This window comes from Microcebus murinus, chromosome 10 (assembly GCF_040939455.1).
Source record: "Microcebus murinus isolate Inina chromosome 10, M.murinus_Inina_mat1.0, whole genome shotgun sequence".
Taxonomy (NCBI): domain Eukaryota; kingdom Metazoa; phylum Chordata; class Mammalia; order Primates; family Cheirogaleidae; genus Microcebus; species Microcebus murinus.
Window position 1 is genome coordinate 86,841,849 of NC_134113.1, and position 21,524 is coordinate 86,863,372.

The 21,524-nt window shown below is 33.9% G+C and overlaps 1 protein-coding gene across 3 annotated transcripts in view; it reads left to right on the forward strand.

Annotated features, from left to right (window-relative positions):
- Positions 1–21,524, forward strand: part of EPS8 (EGFR pathway substrate 8, signaling adaptor) — a 156,169-nt gene that overhangs the window by 55,481 nt on the left and 79,164 nt on the right. The window contains exon 1 of one of the 3 annotated variants that reach the window (XM_020287616.2): positions 9,680–10,076. The exons of 1 other annotated variant lie outside the window; for it this stretch is intronic. The gene's annotated coding sequence lies outside the window, so the exon portion shown is untranslated. Of the gene's footprint in view, positions 1–9,679; positions 10,077–21,524 lie in introns of those variants that run through there. One more of the 3 variants, XM_012775831.3, reaches the window with a different exon arrangement.

Below are 21,524 nucleotides of genomic sequence, written 5' to 3' on the forward strand. Positions count from 1 at the left end.
GCCATGCAAAGTGGCTATTTAATATACCCTTATTATACCATAGCAGTCAAAGTTTTAAATAGAATTATAGCTAATTTGAGTTAATTTCTAATTAATTAATTTCTAGTTAATTTCTTTAATTTGCTTAAAGATACAGAGAACTTTGGTAAAAATGTATTCATGTTCAGGAAAGCTACCTTATTGTCCTTTCTGGATCTAAGTCTTACATTTACCTCATGTTGAAGTCCATTAAAGTAGACTTTTTGGTGATATTTGAAACATACCTTATACATAAAGTGCACAATTTATTCTGGGAGTCTGAGATGAGGATGAATATTGACATTAAATTCTGAAAGTTCATAAGCCTTAGGATTGACTGACTCAGGTGATATTTTGATTTCGTATTACGAAGTCAGAACTTTTTGTTAAGTCAATGACTACTAGAATACTCAAAGTCAGTAAGAAATAATGAGTAATAACAGACATCCTTATATAAAGGAAGTGATGATGCTTTTGTGCTAGTATAGTTAACCTATTCATTGTCTTAAAACTTAATTCTGCATTTGCAGTGAAAATTAAGTTGTACCCACTTTGTGATTGGAAAGATAGCATTAGGTTAATGTGCAAACTTCATCTTCTTAAATGTGAAATGACCTTACTTGGGAGTTGGACAAAAAGGCACTTTGGGATTTGGATTAAATATAATTAGAATAATCTAGAGAGGTCTATAGAAAGAATTACCATTTGCATTAAATTTGTGAAAATATGAACAGATGTGTTTTTTAACTAGTCATATTATTAAAGGTTAAGAAAGACCTAATATACTACTTTTTTTAAAAAAAACAAGTATCAATATAGAATAGGTCTACATTATGTTTTAAAGTTAGAACTTGACACTGAAAATGTAAATCCAAGATGTATGTCTCTTTTGATTTTGAGGTAAGATCTTATGTATATTTGTGTCTTTTATATATATGCACACACACAATTTAAAATCCTTGCTGACAGCTAATAAATGATTCCTATTGATCTAAAAGGAAAAAAAAAGTGAAAAATCAGAAAACATTGAAAAAGGGGAATTAATATCACTGCTAAGCTAATAAATATATATATATTTTTCAGATTGGAAAAGATATTTTTAAAACAAGTGATATCCATTAGTTGTGGTGAGAATGTTAGATAACAGAAAAAAAATCATATAAACTACTGGTAAGATTGTGCTGTGGTGTGAATATATCTGCTTCCCTCCCCAACCATTCATATGTTGGAACCTAATCTCCAATGTGATGGTTATTAAGAGATGGGGCATTTTGGAGGTGTTTGAGTCAGGAGAGCACAGCCCTCCTGAGTGGATTTAGTGACTTTATTAAAGAGGTAGAAGGGAGCAGTTTGACCCTTCTTCCATGTGAGGACATGCGTAGAAGGCACCATCTTTGAAGCAGAGAGTGGATTCTCACCAGACACTGAATCTACTGGTGTTTTGACCTTAGATTTGTCAGTTTCCATAACTGTGAGAAATAAATTTCTGTTTCTTATAAATTACCCAGCATAAGGCCTTTTTGCTATAGCAGCCCAAATGGACTAAGATAGTAAATCAGTATAACATCTCTGGAGGATAATATTGACAGTGTTATCAATAATGTTAGAGATGGACATACTCTTCTAAAGAAGGAATGTATTTCCTTCTTTAGAATTTACTCTAAGAAAATATTCAGGAATGCACATAAAGATTTTGGTTCAAGGATGGTAGTCGCAGATTTTCAGATAAATATTAGAAACAGTATAATTCTGTGGTCCCCAACCCTGGGCTACAGATGAGTACTGGTCCATGGCCTGTTAGGAACCCGGACCACACAGCAGGTGAGCAGCAAGCTTCCTCTATATTTACAGCTGCTCCCCAACACTCCCCTCACTACCTGAGATCTGCCTCCTCTCAGATCAGTGGCATTAGATTCTCATGGGAGCATGAACCCTACTGTAAACTGCGCATGAGGGATCTAGGTTTCACGCTCCTTATGAGAATCTGTAATGGCTGACAGCCTGAGGTGGTGCTGGGGCGGTGATGCTAATGCTGGGAAGCAGCTGCAGATGTAATAAATGTAATTTGCTTGAATCATCCTGAAACCATTCCCCTCACTCCCCCGTGGAAAAATTGTCTTCTGTAAAACCCGTCCCTGGTGCCAAAAAGGTTGGGGACTGCTGATGTAACTGCTCAAAGAAATATTAGTTACACAAATTTTTTTGGATAATATTTTTAAATGAGGCTATAGAAAATTTTAATGAAAAACCATTCATAGTATGGTATTCTTTTTATTGTGACTTATCAGGATACTTCAAGTTAAAAAGATAAACTATATAGACAGTAGCCCCTTTTCAATAAAAAAGTATGTATGCATAGAAAAGACACTAGAAAAATATATAAAACATGAAAAAGGTTATCCCTGGCTAATAGGATGACTGATGATTTTTGTTCTTAATTTGTTTTTGTATCTTCAGTTTCCTGCCATGGATTTACTTTTAAGTCAGAAATAATATTTATAAGATATACTAAAAACTAAAAGACGAATGTCTGATATTTGATGCTGAACAACGCACAGAAATCATGCAAGTCCTTCTTATTCCTTTAAACTTGTTGTAGAAGTAAAGTGCGCTTTTGTTACTTTTAAGTTTTCAGGAAATGTCTTTTAAGAATTGTAAGATGATTGTTATGCATAGGAAAGGAAAAATAAAATTTACTATTCCAAAGGAGAAAAACTGGTGCTGAGATGTAGAGTGGTGTGCCTCCTAATTGGAGAGCTGCTGTAGGGTTTGGAGATAGATTTTTGTGTGTTGGTTAACAGAACTAGCTGTTTCTAGATGATTACTTTTTCAGTTAGTGCCACAAACCTCATTCTTTTAGTCTAAGTGGTATATAGTTTTTCCAGTATTGCTTTCTTTACCTTAGTGCATCTAGAAAAATAGTTTGGAAACAAGCTATTAGAGTTAAAAAAACCTATTTGGTTTTATCAGTTTAAAATATCTGCTTGGTGTGTGTTGGATTTAATTTTGTGAGTGAGGAATGGCATATGGCTATCTGTCATAGGCACATAATGGGTTTTCTATGGATTTTGAATGGGAAAAATTTGAGTTCCTCTGTTGTGTTTGAATGACAGCATTTTCTTGCATTCTTTTCACTCTGAGTATATATAGACGTATTTGTGATGATTTACCTAGTATGTGCCAAGTATTGTGGCAAGTGCTGGGGATATAGTGGTAAACAGTCTAGCCCTTACCCACAAAAAGCATATATTTTAATGGAAAAGACAGGCCAAAAATAAGTAACATGCAAAATCACCAGTTGTAGTATGTGGTGAGAAGAAAATTAGAAATGTTCTCATTTAGAGAGTAATGCAGAGGGGTGGGGTTGGTCAGGAGATGGGCAATCTTAACCAGTACTTTAAATATCTGGGTGTGCTTCTCTGAGCTAGTGATACATAAGCTGAGGCTTGAAGGATGAGAATTGCTAACGAATGGAGAAATTGAATTCCAGGCAAAAGGAGTCCAAGGTTGGGGCAAAGAGAGTGAGGAGGAAGTAGAAAGAGATGGAGTTGGAAACTGAGGCAGGGGTCAGATCCTGAAAGGCCTTTTAGGTGGCAGTGAGAGGTTTTGATTTTACTGTAACTGCATTCAGACAACACTGAATGGTTCCAATGAGGTAAATAACATGACTAGATTTGTTTTCAAGGAACAACCAATTTTATGAGCACCAGGTTTATGATTATTTGTAACAATTTGCAGAGTGTGATCTGCCAATAAACCTCTTTCACAGTATGCTCTGGTTATAACAGTAGTTTGATCAATATGGGCCTAGTCACTCTGGAGTAAAGAAGAGTTGCAATCTATGTGACCTCATTTATTTCTAAGCACCATCTAGCAAGGAGAAAATATTTGAATTATTTAGAGGCAAAAACTCAGAGAAATTGTGATTTTTTTTTAAATCCACCATTTATTAATTATATTTAATCAGGCCCTGTGCTAGGCTCTTTACATGCATTATTTCATTCAGTTTCTCTGAAGAAGATACTGTTATTTTCATTTCATAGACAAGCAAACAGACTTAGTGAAGTAATGTGGCCATAGTCATAGAGTTGTAAATAATGCAGTTGGGATTTGAAACTCGGGTTTATGTACATGAACCTGAGTTCTTTACAACAATGTTCTATCACTGTGTGAATGATTTGTTTAAGGTAATGTAACACTAAATTATAATACCAGGGAAAAAATTAAGGTTTAAATTTCAAATTCATGGCTTTCAATCATAATATGCCACCTCTTGACATACTTTATTTAATCTATTTTCCATACTCCCATGTCAAGAATACAAGGGAATTAGATACGAGCATTGGAATTATCACTGAAAGGTCTTAAAACTGCAAACTAAGCAAAGATTGAGAATTGGTCTGGAGAATCGACATTTTACCAACTGAAAATAAACTTGAAAGTGATTCTTAATATTTGACCAAACAAGGGTAAACTTTCACTATATTAACAATTTTCAGCCAAGGGCCAGAACTAAATTCTACCAGGGCTACCTCTAGTTCAGTGATATTCAAAGAAGTTAAACCACTTTTAAAACTGATATATCCTCTGGCAATTTAATATCAGCGTATCATTGTGACATTCAGCTTCAGATCATGTTGAAGTGTTGCTGTAATGTCTTCTCTTAGACTGCAGTTCTATGTGCCGTTCTATGTGCCACTGACACAGGTTGTTTGATTTAAGCCTCCTCTATCTCTTCTATTTATTGGTAACATACAAGCTGCAAGGATCATTTGATGTGCAAATTAAATTGCAGGTTTTATTTTCAAAGGATGACATAAGCTATATCATTTTAACAACTATTTACACAGCTTTTTCTAAACTGCTACTCTGAAAACAGGCATTTCATTCTGTTTATTGCAGTGCTTCCTGATTTAGTTTTTCAAAACTGCTTGCTAACTATTGGCTTGTTAAAGTATATATACATAAGATGATTCCTTGCAGTGTTTTAGTAGGTACATGCTTTGGAATTAAACTTGGGCATTCTCATGATTTTTTGCTTAGATAATCCCTTATCAGCATTCACAACTTCTTTTTTGTACTTGCTGATTTGCACCTTTCCTTTCTTCTTTCCCCACTTCCTTCCCAGTGATAAGTAGGAGAAGTTAAGTCTCATCATCTAGCTGATGTGATAATTTCATGACTGTATTATAGAGTTAAGGTAAAAATAATAGAGTAAGGATTGATACTTCTACATGAAATGCCTTTTTGTTTCTAAGTGGCACTTTAACAACCTAGAAACCCTTAAGATTTTAGTAAGCTAAAGTAGTCTTCTCCCTCCCTCCCTCCCCCCCTTCTCTTTCTCAACATTTTGTGGAAAGGAGAGGTTTTGCAGAGGACATTTTAAGTTTAAAAATGATGTTTTACAAGGACCATCCTGTCAGTGCTTTTGCTAAGCATTCACCAAGACTCCGGGCTAGCTCATTTGTTGGAGCGTGAGACTCTTGATATGCAAGCGCCACGCCAATTACACGGAATGCTGGCACCATTTTAGTCAAGTGAAATGAAGGTGTAAGTGAAATCTTAATAATGATGGGAAATAATGGTTCTACATGCCAAAAACTTTCCTTTTCCTTGCCTCTCAGAAATTCTTTATATCTTTTGTGTTTCAGCAGTCTGTATTTAAATGGGAAATTTTCAGCAGAAATGGAAAGTTCTATAAAAAATGTTATTTGATAATTTGTGATGTAAATTTAGAGATGGCATCATAGAGACTGATAATTTTTCCTTATCCATCATTAGGTTTTCTATTTAGTTATTTAATTTTTATGAAAATTGATCATTTGATGTTGAAAAGAGTAAAACTGCTAATTACTATTTTTTTAGCAAAAATCAAATTAAGTAGATTTTCTCCTTTTAAATTTGAATTAGGAAAATGTTGTAGAGTATTTTATCTGAATGAAACCTGACAAATTGGTCTCATTGGTCTATTTTATAGGTGAGAAAATGGAGGCCCTGAAAGGTTAAGTAACTTACCCAAGGCTACGGAGCTATTAAGTGCAGACTTGGCTTTTGGTTCCCTAGTGCTGAGGTGTTTATACTTTACAACTTGTCTTTGTTTGTAGGACATGAATGGAAATGAGAAATCACTATTTCTTTTGTTTTTACTATTTTTTTTTTCAAGAATTTGTTGGGTTTTTCATTGAAAATGCCAAATAAGTTCATGTCTTATTGGAATTATACAATGACTTCTAGATTGAAAATGACATTCAAAATCCACAATTAAATAAGTCTGTGTAGTATTTCCCTTAATGTATTCTTAAACTTTGCCAATTTAAGGCAAAACTACCATTTTGTTGACTTATATACCTTTTTATATAATTTTGTAATTCATCTTCCTCCAATCAATATTTCCCTAACTTATAAGAGACTAATGCCATCTATAGATTTGATTTAATTATGATCTCACTCTTCACGAAGAATGTATAATATTGGTCCTGCTGTGTATGTTTCTTCACTGACAGAAGTACTCATATAGTATTTTGTTTTCTACCTTTAATTCAGTTTCTATAACCAAACAATAGCTCTAAACCCATATCAACTTATTTAATCTCTTTTTATATTAACAAATTGCTTCTTCCTCTATTTACATGCCATGTATGTTTGTCCTTTTATATGCCTATGATATATTAGTAGTAGATATGACTCTCCTCAAATATGAATTATTTTACATCTCTTAAGTTGGTAAGCATTTGATTGGTCATTCTACCCATACGAATTTAGATTAGCTTCTTAGTAATTGAAATTTGGCAATATATAGTTTACAGTTTTTTATCTAGAAACTTCTTTTGCATTCTTTCCTACTATTAATAGTAGTATGTTTCTTACTGCCATTAAAAAGGGTGTTAAAGTTAGAAAGAGAGGAAGGGTTGGTTTAGAGAAGACAAAGCAGATAGCAAATCTCATGAGAGGAAGAAATGAGGGACAGATGAGGAACTGGGGTTGACCGATACAGGAACTGAGAGTGAAATTCTACTTACATTTCTAAGATGAATGAATTGTGACATTGTCGATCGATTCTGCTTGGTTGTCCTAACAATTTATGTAAATAACCTCATGTTGTTTCGGATCTGATGATCTTAGTTGACAGGTTATGCTGCAGCCTCTGTATTTGTGGTTACAAAGTATGGGAATGTAGGGCAGGTTTTCCAGTAGAGATGTGTGTGTGCAGTTTCCAGCTTCCTTAATAAGCTTTGGAAAAATATGCTGTAATCAAATGTGTCACATTCCAAATGTATATTATTTCATGTAGCTACTTTTGGTAAACTTCCCTATCATAGAAAGCTGAGGGGATCAACAAATACGCATGAGCCTTGCCTAGATTTGTCCTACAACTTTGTGTCCTGAGTGTGCATGTGATTACAGATGGCCCTCAGTCCAAGCAGTTTTTTTATTAGTATTCTGGATAATGATTAGTCATATACCAGTCTGTACCAGATTAGTCTTTCATAAGACTTTATTAACATCTTTACTGATAATGCAAAAGCAAAAATTCTATCAGAACTCTGTTACTTTAACAGGAGGGCATTAATTGTACCTGTTAGCTTATTGTTAGGAATCTATTTCTGAGCAGCAGCATTTTTTGGCATTTGACATATCCATGGTCCCAAGACATAGGTCTTCCCCTTTCAGCTCTCAAGTTCAGTGATATCTTGAAATATTGGGTTGGAATCTTATGATACATTTTGAAGGATTTCTTTTCTGCTACTTTTTTAAATACTGATCTTCTCTCCAAAGAGCTCATATTAGCATTTTCTGCTGTTCTCCCCATTGGTTTCAAGACTTTGATATTCTTCTTTTCTCATACCCTTATGTATCTGACTCTTGCTATTTTTTTTTTTCCTAATGCCCTTCTGTTGCAGTTTAGCTTCTCCAGAAAGCAGACTTTGAGATGAAAATTAATGTGCAGGAAGTTTATTAGAAACTTGGGATCAACCCTTGTGGATCACTCTTGGGATCAACCCTTGTGGATTGAGGGACAGAAACCAGTATTGGGCAGAAGGGGAAGTTGAGTTGCCACGCAGTCTCAAATAAAATCTGACCATGTGGGGACCTCTGAGTGTCACTGGTTGGGAAAAGGGGACCAGTCATTATATTCTCCATGTCAGCTAGTCTTTGGATGTGGGCTGCCCTAGAAAAGAGTGTGACATTTTGTAGGAGAGTCGTCAGCTGAGGCCATTTTCAAAAGAGCTGATAGCTGAGGGTGGTCTGCTGGCTGCACCGTGGCAGCTGGAGAATCAACTCCTCAGTCCTGAAAGGGGATGTGGGTGGCACATCACAGTTTCCACTCCATATGTTTTGCAAGGATGCTGGAGATAGTGAAGAATGGCCTGGGGAATGGTCAGAATTTTCAGGAATGAGTTGTTGCAGAGCAGAGTGGTCAGGGGCTTGGAGAGATAGTAGAGATAAGTTGATGTGGAAGGGGTTTGTTTGTTCTGCCGGGGAATTGAATTCTGGCATTTATTATTGCTTTTCTGAATATGTTTTTAAAATTATATTTATAGTGTTGCTATTTCCTTTTTAAGTTATGGAAACCCGATGAAAACTGTGGGTGCTCTGTGCCAAAAATGTGCATAACTTTATGTACTTACCATTTGGGTTTTGTAAAACCTACTGATGATTTTTCAGTTTTCTGTCCTTTATAATTTAAATATGCTTTTTGGGTCTTCATATTAAAAAGTTATTTGTGTGCTAAGTTTTATGTTTGATATATCTGTTAATGCTTAATCACAGTAAATCATTTTCCCACACATTTTATAATTTCTAAATTTATAAGCTCATCTTTAGTGGGGATTGTTTTTGGTTTTGTTTTGGTTTGGTTTTTCTACTTGAAGAATCCCATGTGGCCTTGTTTATGGAGTGTTACTTTAAAATGGTTTTATGTTTGTTTTTTCCAGATACTCCTGGGATTTCACTGGCCCAGCATCCAATTTCTTAGTTTGGGGATCCTTAATTTTTTATCTTGAAAATTCTCATACAAATAAGATTCAGACTTCAAAAGTGTTGTGTCATAGGTTTAGGATTTTAATTTCTGGTTACAGCATTTTCCCTGCCCTCTCACCCAGATTCTCAGAGACAAGTTTTACTAAAACAGTGAGTGAATTTCTCCTACCCCCACCACCCCACTGCCTTTTTAACTGTGATTGTAGCCCTTTGAAGACAGCTCTGGTTTTATGGTACCAACTTTATACCTTATGTGTGCCAAGACCTCTTCTGTCTCAACATGGGCGTCAAGACTGCTATATACAGATGTGCAGATTGTATCCTGTGTTGAGGAAAAGTGGGGCCAGAAATCTAGTATAGCTCTGCTTTCTTGAGGGAGCATTTTCTTCTGATCTTTTCTCCTTGAAGGGCATCCTGTTAGGACCAATTTGAATCTAGACTTAAGCACTGAACAGATTCACTGAGTATTCCTGGTTGCCACAGCTAGCAGTATTTGCTTTTGTGCTTACCACTTTGTCCATGGATTCCAGCTTTCCTTTGGCACCAGGGAATTTTCTTTATTGCAAGTAAAACTATGTTTTTAATTTTTTTACACTTACTTTCTAAGTGTTTTGTAGTGGAAAGTCTTTATTAACTCAGTTGACCATATTGCTGTGCTTGGAATTCCCATAAGTTACTTATTAACCACTATTGCTCAGATTCTGCCTATAATGAGTGATAATGGCGTCTATCTGTATAGTCTTAATTTAGAGCATAAGTAAGTTCTCAGTCAGTGCTAGCCATTATTATTGGCATAATTTAAAACCTTTTTTAACCACCTTAGGCAAGAGTTGGAAGTATAGTAGTAGCTATGTTTACTTACTTAACAAGAAGAGGAAGTCTTAGTTAACGCCCTAGAGAAACCAAAGGAGAAATTGTGTTCATTATACAACAATGCCAACTGAAGCTTAGAGTCCCACCCTTTTTTTTTTTGATACGCCAAAGGTCGCTTGGCACATAAATGAACTCAGAGGAATGTCCTCTCAATATTGCCTGGATGATTGCTTAGAGAAGTTTTGCCTGAATTGTGTGGGTAGGTAAGTTTGTGAGTTTAATATTTTCTTTGCTAAGGAGGGCTCTCAAAGGCATAATTATTATAAAGGGTATTTGTAGACCTTGAAACATGTAGTAATACTTCTTAGTCCAATTAAGCCCTTTGACAGTTTTTAAAATTCCCATTTGGTATTCCAAGTGAATTCTAACCTTGGTGAAATTGGTGGTAGCCTTGTCTTCACAGGGTCCTGCCTCCTGTCTTCTTGCTTACAGAGATGGGGATTTAAAGGATTTCCTCCTTTAGGTCATGGTGTTTAAGAGAATAATTTTCCCTCTCATATTTTAGCTAAGAAGAGGCCTATTGACTATTAACAGTTGGGAATCTGGGAATGCATAGACACAATATATCAAGTTCATAAAAAAATATTTTGAACATAATTTTATATGCAAATACTGTGATTATCCTATAAATATTAACTGCTTTGGATTGTTTATACACTGTTGTACTGTGAAAATTTGCTTATTAACCATGTTTAGCCTTCTTAGGTTGTTACTGGCTTTGAGTCTAGAGGCTAAATACTGCCAAATTCCTGTGTAAACATTTTGCTTGGGACCTAAAATGTAGTTGAATATGTGTATTTAAAGTTTTTTTTTTAAACCCATGTATATTAATGGAACTTTGCAAATGTTTAAATAGTCAATTAGTGGAAGCTTTTAAAGAACAACTCTTTCAAAAATCCAATTTTATAATTATAGTGTTTTAAACATCAAATTTGAGTTTAGTGACAAACATATATCATTAATTCTTAATATATAGATTTATATATATCTTTTATTTTTGTTCTTATTGATTTATTTGTTATATTTAATCTTATTCAGAAGAAACTTTTTCTTAATTGTTTAGTTACTAATAGTTAAGCACAAGGCTAAGATTTATACTATTTAAAAACAAGAGCTAATAACATTGTGCCACAATATATTAGATAGAAAGCAAAAGTAAATAAACTGGTAAAGTTACTATTTTGGTGCTGGGAAATGTAGTGAGTTCTTTAGTTTAGGTCCACAGTTATGGTTGTATTGATCCTTTTTGAAATACATTCTTGGATATGTTGGTTTTCCTGTAATATGTCTATTATTTCTTAAGCCTCTTCTATACCTTAAGGAACATGATCAGTTTACACAAATTTTAACTACCCATGCAAATATCGTGTGCAGCTTTTTGCTAGTGTACATAGGTGAAGTTACTTGAGATGTTTATGGCTAGATTTATTCTTACCCTTGCTATAAAGTTTTGGTTAGCTTTACTGGCCAAATTCTAAGGCAGATGTTAGTATCATGTGGAATATAAACCTCCATATATGTTCTGGGAATGGTATGTGAACTATTTTGTTCTTTGATCCACTTATCCCCACCATCCTTGCATCTGCTGTTCCTTAAGTGTTATAAAAGAGGTTTCTGTTTTTCTGCAGCTAGACTTGGAAACAGTTTCTTCAATTTAACTTAAGTAAATTGTATATAAAAGGAAATAACCATGGGGAGGAAAAGCTGTTTAGTCTCATTTCTATTTAAATAGTTCTGAAATAAATTGTATAGAGAAGACTTCTTTTAATTTATCTTTCAGTGACATCATGTGTCATTAATTCATCAAAGTAGGTATGAAGTTTAGTTAAAGAAACTGCCTTGGAGTTTTTTAAGGTGACAAAAATCAGTTCATTGTATTTTAGACTTTTAAATAATAGCTAAGTTGAATTGTATAAAAACTTAGTGCAGAGGATATAATGAAGTACATTATCATATAGTCTTTTGATAATTTACCCTATAAGCTATTTCTAATTTAATTAAACAGTTAAGTATTTAAAAATTTCTTCTTATTTTAGAGTTTAGGTTTGTGTATGTGTTTTCACTTATTTAATTTGACACGTAAGAACTTAAAAATTGACTTTTCAGCTATGTGAAGAAATTGTACTTATTTTGGTTAAAATTTGTGGCATTTTACACAGAACCCTGTGTGCAGAATGTATTAACTAAATTTGGGGAATTTGATTAGAAGAAACTTATGGTAGTCTTAATTCTCAATATATTTTCTGAAATGTGAAAGCAATTTGTGGAATATGTCTATCTGACCTTGGTAACCTAATGTAATATCTGAGTGGAATGTGAATTTCTTAAAGCTTGCTCTTAGGTTAAGTATCAATATTTGTTAAAGAAGGCTTAGTTTTAGGAACATTGTTATACATTTTCCTGATTATTAAAAAGATATTGTGTCAGATATCTAGATGTAATTCAGAATGATATTATTTAACTTTGCTAATTATATTATCTTAATCACCAGATTTAAAGTTCTGCTAATAACTCTCTGATATATTATTACTACAGTATTTGGTTCCATTATATTCTTCCTTCATTGTTTAAAAAAAAATGCGTTCCCTTATTATGCAGGTAATTTTTCTTTACTTCACCATTTCATATAATTTGCCAGACCAAATGACATAGTTAGTATCCATTAAGTAGAGCCATGAATATCAATCTTGCACACAAAGCCTGGGATTGTGGTTGGTGAAAGCCCTCCTGCTGTCCTGGCCTGGCATTCCAAAGACTCTGAATGAATTCTCTTAACTTATTCAAGGCCTAGATTTGTAAAAGCCAGTTGGCTTCCTTTTGCCCATTCATAACTCATGCCACATTCTTCTGGTTAAAAATTACTAGTAAATTTCCCACTTCCCATCATACAGAATTCAATGTCCAGTATGTAGCTTATCATTTAAGTCATATGTCTTAATTTATGGCCTAAGGTTCTTGTTCTTTAGGCTTCATACCTCCCATTTCCTGTTTCTTTTTCTATAACATGGAATGTCAAGCTATAATTAGAAAATCTCTTCCTCCTATTCAAAATTTACCTCATCCTTAAGGTCTACTGACCACCAACATTAAATTTCTCCTGGTCTCCTTTCCCAATGTTGAAAGTAATCTGTTTTGTACTTTGTGCGTTTTCTTATTGTGCTTTGTGTTCTTTCTTGTGCTGTAGTTATTTTTACATGTGTTATGATATTTTACTTCTCCTATAATGTTGATTGAGTTTAACTGATTGAGTTATTTAGTTTAAGTCTCCATCTCTTACCATGATAAGTTGGAGGTGGTTTTGTCTTGTTTCTCCTATGTTGCCTTTTTGGTGCTTATTGTAAATATTTGATGACTAAAAAAAATAGAATGATATGACAGTATTATTTACTACCAGATGTTTTACTCCTTTGTTGAAATGGACATTTGAGGATAGGGGATCCACTGGAGATCTAAACAAGTCTGGCATGGCTGTCTGAATCAGAGCTATCCCCAGTTGGGAAAGCTGAAGAAACAATCAAAGCTGTGGTTAAGAAATGTTTAAATCATGTTGCAGAGTGGCCCAATACTGACAGGGAAAGAATGACACTTTCTAGCTTAAGACTTTGGGATGATAGGAAATTGAAGAGTAACACAGGCTTTGTAGATAGCAACTACAGTTCTGATTCAGAACATTTTTCATGAGTTCATAGTTTGAGAATAAATACAGTTAGTTCTGCTATAATGCTTATTTTGAAAATGAGAATTTGTTCCTACATGATTGATATTAGGGAACAATTTGAGCACAATGCAGATTTCATTGCTTATGCTTGATTTCATCTGAGAAATAGTAGGCGAGCACAGAAATTTCACATACCTGAAATAAGCTGCATAGGAATACCAAAATGCACATGCACAAACCTCAGACATCTTCCAGCTACCTCAGTTTCACCACATGTTATGAGCCACACCCATTCACATTTTGTGTTATAACTTCTCCAATATCAGATAACCCATCTTCCACCACTTCCTTATAATTCACAAACTGCAACCTTTTGCCACACAATTCCTCAAGGAAACTTCAGGTCTTTTCAAGGTAGAGTGCCATAGTATTGTGGTTTTTATTTATTTTTTAATCATTGAACATATTTAAAACTGTGCTATGGTCTTTATTAGGTTCTTAGCTTTCTTTTTTTTTTACGTGTCACGGACAGAGTTTTTGATTTTTGAGCCTCTAACCTTATTTTTCCCATAAACCCTGTGGTTTTAATTAAGTGATTTTGCTTATTAGCATTGTGAATTTTTAGGAATGCATATGTCTCATTATAACAGAACTGACTGTACAAATTGATAACATAAAGAGTGTGAACTGATAATGTTCTCTCATCTCCCCCCTCCCTTAATGGTGAAAGGCAATAATAGTGCCTACAAGGAGGAACACAGTACAACAGAGCAGAATGCCAAAGACTTTCTTTAACCAGTGTTACAAATAAAAAGGAGGGGAGAGGCATAAATTTACAGGTGGGAATAAATAGATAGGCTCAAGAACAAGTAGAGATTGACAAGTAAACATACAAGGCCTGTAGCCCTCTGAAATAAAAGTATATCTTATCTTCAAATAATAATTATGTTTAACATTTTTTAAGCCCTTACTATGTGCTAGGCACTATGATAAGTGGATTATGTTATGTAATCCTCACAAAACCCTATAAAGTAGGTATTATTACTATCTTTATTTTACAGATGAGGAAAGTGAGGCTTAGAGGGGTTAATTAACTTGCCTAAGGTCAATAACTCATAAATGTAAATGGCAGAGCCAATTCTTGAATCAAGTCTGACTTCTGCACTTTAGATCTTAGTGGTTGGTCTCTTAGAGTACTTTGTGGATTATAAATAATTTTCACATGTGTTATTTTCATGTGTTGTTTCATCCATACTTAATAACTGTCTCTGATTGGCATCACAAACTGTTTTGATCCCTGTGCTAGACAAAGAAACAAAGGTACTCAGGCTAAGAATATGAAGATTATCAGAGGCAGAACAATAATAGAAAGTAATTCTGATACCTGATTCAGAATTTTTTTCCTGGGGCTTATACATGAAAAGAAGAGAAAAATTAGAGAATTAGCGATAAAGAGGTTAGCTGAACTACAGAAAGAGAAAGAAATGATTGTGTTGGAAGTTGGGGGGAAAAAAGAAAGTGAATTATAACAGTACCTCAGAACTGAAAGGAGAGAATCTGATGGAGAAATGAGCACTTTCACTCTGTCATACAAGAAGCCTCATCAAATTCTCATAAAGGAACTAAAACCAGCAATTTCAATACAAGATTATGGTAAGAGAACTCTGAGGTTCTCAGAGTTCTGAGGTTCTCATGAGCATAAACTGGTTATGCTGTAAATCCTGATTAGTAATAGACTCAGAAAAATCAGAGGGAAAGGCAAAGTGACAGTGGAGGAAGACTTGGAAAGTCGTTATTTACTGCTTCTGTAGCTTGAGATGTATCTTTTTTTTTTTTTAAGTTGTGAGTTACCTCACAAGGGCCTAACATATGAGCAAGTATTTAATTAGTGTTTGTTATACTGAAAGTTTAATAAATAGTAAAGAGAGTAGTTCTTCAGTTGAGTATTGATTAAGATGAGGTAATAGGATAAGTAAGGGTGGAACTGATGAGTAGTTATGAACTTAAAGCAGAGGGTCAGCGAACAATAGCGGGCTGTTTTCTTTCTGCAAGTCAAGGATGGTTTCTTACATTTTTAGTAGGTTATTAAAAACAAAAAGAATATCAAGAGATCATACATATGTGGCCCCAAAGCCTAAAATATTTATAACCTGACCCTTTGCAAAAAGTTTTTCAACCCCTAACCTGAAGTATACCTGTGAAGTAAAAAAAGTTAGATTTGTTCCTTTTTAGGAAATCAAATTAGGTAATGTAAAGTAGTATAATATTTCTTAGGGGGTTACATTTTCAAACATGTACCTTTTTCCCCACATGGAGGAAGGAATTGTTATTTATTTAGCATGATATTTTGCTAGGCACTTTGTATGCTTTTATTTCTCATACTCTTGAGAGAGATAATAACTACTTCACAAAGGAGAAAACTAGGCTCAGAGAGACTAAGCCTAAAGTTTCACATTTAATAAGTAGTGGCATTCAGGTGTAAGTTTGTCTGGCTAACTCCAGATAAAAAAGTGGTAAGGAAAATTTGTAGAAGTGAATATAGACTGTTCAAAATTCTGACTTGAAAATATCTACATACATATCAGATGTGAACATTTGTAAAAACCTTAGTTAATGTCTAAAATATGAACAAACTACATACAAAAAATAGGGTAGGTTGGAGAATTGTGCAATTTGATTATAAAATTTGCACATAAAGGAATATCTTTGGATAAATTACATAAAAAGTTGTAAAGAAAATATAAAGAACAGAAAATTCAAGTCTCATATTAAAAATTTCAAATAATATTCACCTAAAAGAAAGATGAAATTTAAAATGTTTTTAATATAAAGTAAAAAATAAAAAGGTATGCTCTGCTTCAATAGAAAGCGTACCAGGTAGCAGTTTATTTTTGAAAAATCAGATGTTAAATATTGGCCTAAATGTCTAACTATAAAATTTTATGAAGAAAATTTCAGAGTCCTGTGAAAGCATGTAATGTAGGAATCTAGGATAGATTGGTAAGTCAGGGAATGACTTCTCAAAGAGGGGCCATTTGAGCTGAGATATAAGAGTTAGCTAGGCAAAGACATAAAAGATAAGTATTATATTAATACACAAGTGTGTTAGGCCTTGAGGAAAGAAGAGCTTGATATATTCAATTTGAGGATATGAATTATTATATATCTGTTTGGGTCATCATTGTCTATCCAGCTTTGAAAATACAGTGCCTGCTGGGCACGTAGTAAGCCCTCAGCTTACTGATTTATTGAATGGATAAGGAATGAGTGGACATTTTGCTGGAAAATTCATGGTGTAATTGTGAGTACAGTGGTTGCCTGGGTGAAAGCTATTATCCTCTTCTCTAAAGAGGAACTAATGACATTTAGCGACTTAGACTGTTGGTAACCTCAGGTTACTCTAGGCCACTTGCAACCCAGCTTTTCACAAACCTTCTTAACTACTAAGTATCTAAATGGAACTTGATCTAGAGAAAATTTGCACAGAAAAAATGAATGTAGAGTGCTTCAACTGGATCTGTTCCTGAGAAGGGAAAGTAAATTTGTATTACTACAATGTCAAGAATAAATCTAAGGTAGAATGAATATAGCCATGTTTTGAAAAATAGCTGGAGGAGGGGTGGGTGTTCTGTACTAGAGCTCATGATCCTGGGTGCTCACTGGTGGCCAAATAAGAAATGATAATCAGGCTTAGAGATTTAATAAAGAAGTTAAATACTTACTATTAGTAGAGCCTATTTCTTAAAAATCAAATTTGACCTTCTGAGTTGAGATAATATCTTTCATAGGTTTGGGTGCATTGAGGAATTTATGAAGTAGAAAGAGAAGAAGAGGGATGCATATTTCCCGAGTCTGTGAAATAAGATTGTAGTAGCCATGGGAGGGACTGTTTTACAAGATGTTTACCATAAAACAGAAGTGAAATACTGTTTTGCAGAAATAAAGAGAAAGAATAACCTTAGGTGACAAGGTGACTGGGAATTGGAAACAGAAGGAAAGAAAATATTTTCAGGTTTATTCTTGAATCCTTGTCTTCTTTAAGTTAAAAAAATAATAATAGCTGATAAGTGGTAGCAATAACACACATACATCATTATACAAGAATTTAATGATGTGTGTGGGTTTCACTTAAGTTTAAACTTTAGTGAACTTTAATGATAGCATACTCTTGGGGGGTTTAATGTGAAGTCTGATAAATTTCTTACCGTATATCATAAGTTTGTTTCCTTATAAAAAAGGGTAATATTGGCTAGCAGTTGAGATAAGTACTTCCTAAGAGTTGGAAGTTGTTTCTATCAGTGAGAAAAGATGCCCTTCCCCTCTAAAACAAAAGATTTCAAAGGGTGTATTGGGAGGGGCATAGTGGTATGGGTAGGATGAAAACTCTGTTTAAAATGGATTGTTTCTAAGTATTAAAATTACTAAGTTGGGTATCATCAACGTCACTTAGCTCATTTCCAGGAACAGGATATTCTTAACTACTACAGTCAACAATTGATTTGCCAACTAAAAAAATAGAAAAAAATTAGCAGGGCATGGTGGCATGCACCTGTAGCCCCAGCTACTCCGAAGGCTGAGGCAGGAGAATTGCTGAGCCCAGTTTGAGGTTGCTGTGAGCTAGGCTGACTCTACGGCGCTTTAGCCTGGATGACAAAGCAAGATTCCGTCTCAAAAACAAAACAAAACAAAATAAAAAAACTAAAACAATTATTTTGCCATAAAACATCAAGTTAATAACTTTTTTAAAAATGAAGTTATTAATATTTCATAAGTCAAAAGATTCATTTGTAAAATAGAATATCTATTCCAAATAATGTATATTTTTAAAGTAATTGTACATATACATTGTCTTACTTTATTAACAGATTGGTGTGTAGGGGTGGAGCAAGGAGCTCCATTCCATTTGACTAATTTGCAAAAAGTCACAGGCAAATAATGTTAGAGCTGGACCAGAAATTAAGAGTTGGTAAAAACTGGACCAGTGTTCTTTTTTTTTTTCAAAATATAATTGAATTTATTGCTTTTGTAAATTAGGGATTGTGTTTCCTCATCTTTTTAAAAGTATAGTGATAATCTAGTTCACATTTAAAAATATGTATATACATATGTTAATATGTATATAGGTATGTTTGTACACTCAGTTCACCGGGTTTTAATTTGTATATGTGTGTTTGCCATAGAAATTCTTTATTTCTCTAGTACACCTTCTTCATAGAGGAAGCTACAGTAAGAGCTAGCCTTTACCTTACAGACTAGATGGTTTATCTGTTGGGCTCACAGACATTCAGCAGTTCATTTCTTCCTCAGATTTTTATTATTGTGGTAAAATATATGTAACATAAAATTTGCCATTTCAACCATCTTTAAGTCTATAGTTCATTGTCATTAAGTACATTCATACTGTTGTGCAACCATAATGACCATCTCTAGAAGTTTTTCATCTTTCCAAACTGAATATTTGTGCCTAATCAACATTAACTGCACATTCCCAACTCTTCCCTGCCCCTGGCAACCACCATTCTACTTTATGCCTCTATGAAGTTGGCTACTCTAAGTATTTCATTTAAGTGGAATCATTCAACATTTGTCCTTTTGTTACTGGCTTATTTCACTTAGCATAATGGCTTTAAGGTTCATCCATGTTGTAGTATGTATCAGAATTTCTTTCCATTTAAAGGATGAATAATTCCATTGCATGCATATACCACATTTTGCATCCATTGATGGGTGGACAACACTTGGTTTGTATCTGCCTTTTGGCCGTTGTGAATAATGCTGTTATGAAATGGGTGTACAAATATCTATTCTAGTCTCTCCTTTTAGTTTTTTTGGAGTATATACCCAGAAGTGGAATTGCTGGATTATACAGTAATTCTATGCTTGATTTTTTGAGAAATCACTGTACTGTTTTCCACAGTGGCTGTACCATTGAAGGATCGTTTTAAATAAACAAATCAAATATCAAGAGCAAAAACCTTCTATTCTTTTAGTCTTTAGAATTTTAAAATGTACTTTTCAAAAATAGGATGAATATAGATTCATTAGATTTCTTATGTAACTAATAACTCTAGGAAATACGAGCTGTGTTTTTATATGTTATTGTTATTCACATTTAAAATTAGTTAAAATATCTGTTTCTCTTCAGAGAACAATGGAGTTTGAAGAAATTATAGGAATGATATGGGTGAGTCTTAGTTTTTCCAAAAAATATACAGGGCATAATACAGTTGGGAAGATTTGCTTAGGAATGAAAGAAACAGATAAAATTTCAGTCATTATTAATATACTAGATATAGTTATTGAATATAGGTGAAAAGTATCAAGCAGGGAAAGTTTTTCTTTAGTAGCTTGCTACTGTTCCAATTCTATATGCAGATTTCTTACATTTTTGAGCACACTGACTTCATAGTCATTTCCACATTATGCTAGAGTCCTCCTATCCTAGGAGAAAGTACCTAATAATTCATACTTAAATGTTAATGACATAATGTATTATTACTCCCAGAAGTATTTATAGTTTAAAAGTATTTCCTGGGGATAGAAATGCTTAACTCAAAAGAATGAGTTAATTTTCAGTGGTAGAATTTTATTCACCATGTCACTTGGGTAAATGATATGTTTTAAGGAAATAGGATGACTCTCAGCCCTAAAATCACACTGGATGGGCAGGCAGGCCTCCAAGAACACCTTTGAATCTTAAGCTTCTCCAGAGTGGTGTTAACAATGGGAATATATTCTGTTTCCTTAGGCATTCCCTTAAGGGCTTTACCCTTCGGGGATAAATTTGTCTTCCTCCTACTGCTTCCTAATAATCTGCAGGTTAGAGTGATGTGACTTATTTTACAGTGCTTAGTCTGCCTCACTAGCCACCTAGGAATGTCTTTTGCAAATGTTTAGAGCTAGAAATATGCAATTATTTAATATTTAAACTAGTTTCCATGAGTCAGATGAGTGAATACTTATAAGCTGACTTGACATATAAAAGAATGCTTTTTCTACTGAAAGCAAAATACTGCAAGAGTCAGATGTTTGAACTCTTTTCGGTCTAGATTACTCAAGAGGAAACAAACAGCAAGATTCAGTTTAATTGCTTGTTATTTTGAAGAAGGAAATGTTATGTGTATTTTTCTCCCCCAAGGGCTGTGTCCAGGGCAGTATCATTTTGGTGTTTTTGTGGGTCTGTAAGATATTTCCAATGTTTAGAACTAAAAAACAAGTGGGGCAGACATTAATGCAGCTGGACAATGGAATGTTTCAGAGCTTATCCAAGTAGTTCTTTTAGACTGAAGACTTGGTATTATTTGTACTCAAGTCATATTGATATAATAGTTTCATCAGAATTTGTAAACTAATGTATAAGGACATATGTGAATCTAGGCATGGATTATGTTAATGTGAAATATTCGTATCTGTATATCTGTAATTATGTGTGTGTTTAAGTATGTTTAAGTATTAACAAACATTCTACAAGGTGGGGGTCACACATACAGATGTAGCATAGAAACTGAGAGTTTGAGCTCTTGTGGTGGTAGGCCTGTGTTTGAGGCTGCATTCAATGTGTGATATTAGGCAAAGTACTTCATTGTTCTGTGCCACACTTTCCTCATCTATAAAATAGAGATAATAATGGTACCTACCTCTTAGAGAAGTTGTGGTTTCAATTTAATTAATGTATGCAAACAACTTATAACAATGTTTGACACACATATGGTCTCAATAAGTGTTATTCATTGTTTATGTAAATTATTATTGGTGATACAGTTGATTCAGAGAGGAGAAAGAATTACTTTGAGGGAAAAAAGCAACTAATTTGAAGCCAAAGGCATTAGTTAATTTTGTGGGTTAAAATCATAAAATTGTTTCTTTATCATTAAGTGATTATGGCATAAAGGGAGATACATGTAGGTAGTCAGTGTTTTATTCTTTATAATATACCTTGCATTAACTATTTTTGACTATTTTTAAAGTCTTTTCTCTCATGACCATATGCTTT